This window comes from Triturus cristatus, chromosome 6 (assembly GCF_964204655.1).
Source record: "Triturus cristatus chromosome 6, aTriCri1.1, whole genome shotgun sequence".
Taxonomy (NCBI): Eukaryota; Metazoa; Chordata; class Amphibia; order Caudata; family Salamandridae; genus Triturus; species Triturus cristatus.
In genome coordinates, this window is record NC_140589.1 from 1,209,167,415 (window position 1) to 1,209,170,539 (window position 3,125).

Sequence of the window (3,125 nt, forward strand, 5' to 3'; positions counted from 1 at the left end):
TGTGGCCTTGAAGAGGTTTCTCCACAAGGAAGAAAACGTGCACTTCATTAATGAATGCTGACCTTTCCACCTTATGAGTATTCTGTGTCCATACATTTTGCTTAATGGATCATTTGAAAACCACATATTTCACCCATGTTCTGCTCTAGAAGGGGTAGGGCTCATGCCTCTTGATTTTGTTGCTGCTAGGGCCGGTTTTGGACTGGTGGGAGACGTTTTTGGTACAGTGGGCCGGCTTTGCAGCAGTGTTGCAATATTGGCACCCTGTAACAAAAGCAACTACTGTGTTTACACCGAGCACACTGTGACCCTCCACTTACGAAAAACGCCCCAACACCACCCCCATCTCCCACGCCGGTCCGACTCAATTGCCAGAGCCAGTTTGTGTTCCGAGTCTTACGTCATGGGTGCCTGTGAACAGCAATACAGTTAACTCACGCCAGCCCAGTTGGTGCATCATCTAATGGCGGCTCGCAGAGGGAGTGCTGTGGGCGGTGGGGCTGGCGGGGGAGGGGCAGGGTGGAGGGGTAGTGGAGTTGGACATACGACGGCCAGGAGTAAAGAAAGTAAGTAAATAAATAAAACTATTTACCTTGTGCTCGCTGCATCGACAACTCTGCGACACAGCGAGCGCAAGGTAAATCGTTTTAATTATTTATTTACTTACTTTACTCCTGCCCGTCGTATGTCCGACTCCACTACCCCCACCCTGCCCCTCCTCCGCCTCACCGCGTCGCAGCACTCCCTCTGCGAGCCGCCACTGGAGCCATCTTTCCTGTAGCTGTTGCTGAGGATTACCTGCAGACAGAGAAGAGGCGGAGAGAGACGATAGAAAGAACTCAGACCAAGAAGGAAGTAGAATAGGGAAAAAAGGAGCTAATGGGTAAAATAAAGCAACTGAGGAGAAGTAGTCACACGGAGAGAAATAGGCGAGGGATGAAGAGATGAGAAAGCAAGGAGGATGGCAGAGAAAGCAGAGAAATGAAGGTGAGAAACGAAGGAGAGAGTTCCAAAGGGTGTGAGAGAATGTAAGAAAGAAACAGTTTAAAGGGAAGAGAGGGAGAAAAGTCACTAGTACAGTAGCTGGACTGTTCAAATGAAATCTTTCATTTGGTGCAGTGGCCCTTCTCTTATTCGGTCATGCTTATTTAAGTCAACCCTCTCCTACTCCCAGTGTCCAGCAACTTCTATATAGAGTCAGAATAGTTGAAAGTCGATAGTTTATACATTGAGTTTAACCAGTTTTCAGCAGATGCGTAGCTTCAGGGAGGTGTTTGGAGTATTTTCGGAAGAATAGTTGGGTACAGGTGATTTGAGTCGGATGTGGTGAGGTGCCTGTTGAATTTCATCTGGGTTTTTTACTTACACACAGACAAAAACACACTCACACTCTCCCTCTATCTGTTTTGAAAACCTCAAAAATGTTGAATATTGACAACAAATTGTGTTTTCTCTCTTAATACGCCTACCAATCCTCATTCCTCTCCCTTTCCACTGCCCCTTATGCCCCCATCCTGTGCCCTGCTTCTCCTGTAGCGTATTTTAACATTATATACCAGCGTAATTGTTGGAAAACTCACCCCCCCCTCCAATCTTACTGACTAATCTACGCCCCTGGTTGTCAGTTGTTAGTACATGGGTAACAAACTAGTTAGCACTGATCGATACGCAAGTAAAAATCAACATAAAGACTCCCTTCACCAATCATCCTTCAGTCATCATTCTGCACCTTTTCCAGTCGTTACTGCGTCCAGCATCAGGAAGGTCACCTATCCGACTTACACTTTTTCCCCATCTCATGCCACTCCTCCCCAAGAACTCACCCAGCTTCTATGGGATGTGGTTACCGCCACCGTTTAGGGGGTGCGTCATTACTGTAGCGAAACTAAAGAAGATCGCTAGAAAATCCTTTTCAGGGACCTAATAAACTGCTTTCCTTGCAGCCTTTGTGGAAAGCTTGCCTTCTCTCTGCCACTGAAGAGGATCCCCGCTACCTGCTGACTCGACAATCTTAGCGTCTTATGTGGTTCATTTATTATATCTGCTCCCTTTGTCTGAAGACCACTGCTTATTCTGGTTCAACCTCTCTCATAACTCAATCCTTTCATTACTTAAATTAAGTGGATGGTCGTCCTTCAACCTTTTTCAATTCACTCAGATAATTTCACATATGTGGTGGTCATAATTAAGCACATTATTCAAAACGCGGCTGACATGCGTGATCTAAGTGGATACCCCAAAGAATCATTTGCATTTACATCTAATTTGCTCATTTGTTCACCCGCTACAGCTTCAATTTTCTTGGAATGGTTTGTCCTTACAATTGAAACATAATACTATCAAAGTACATTTAGAGACAGAAACGTGTGCAAAGTGGATTTTAGAAGTGCGGCATTATAATTCAAATCAATCTTTCCAAGTGCTTCTCTTAGTCCTCTATTCACAAGGCTGGAGCTTTGCTAATAAATACTGTGTCTATCAGTTCTTGATGGGAAATGGAAATTTGACAAGTGATTGCTGTTGTATTCATGTATTAAACGCACTTCCAGCGGGCTTGGAGGATCCCAAATCATGCTCCCTTTTGTGACCAGGGATGTAAATTAAGATAACCTAAAATTGAGAAAGACACACCTTGTAATTACCTCAGTTTTAAATATCTTCGTGCAACCCTTGAGGAGAGAGATTCAGTACATATATCGACATTTGTGAGGATGTCAATTTTTTGATTAATCAAGTTTGGTCAAAAGCAATGTTTACTCTGCAGGCTTTTTTAATTTTTAACAGCACTGTTATTTGCATCCATTTCAATGAACTTTCAGATTGTATGATTTTAACATTCTTCAGGATGCAAAAATGTTACAAATAACAGACACGATATGGCTTGTGATTCACAATTTCTCTGGTGACGTGTGTAACAATGATTCTGTCCATTTATATTATCTTAAAAGTATTTCTCATACGTTTTCATAGTCCCAAGGAATTTATTCTACCGCAGGCTCGAACTGAATGAGCATAAACAGCATAAGAACACAGTTTCCCAAATTATTATTTTCGTTTTATCGATCCATATTTCTAATTTTCATCCATCTTTTGCAAGGTAGACACTTCTTGAGATTCTGTACAGT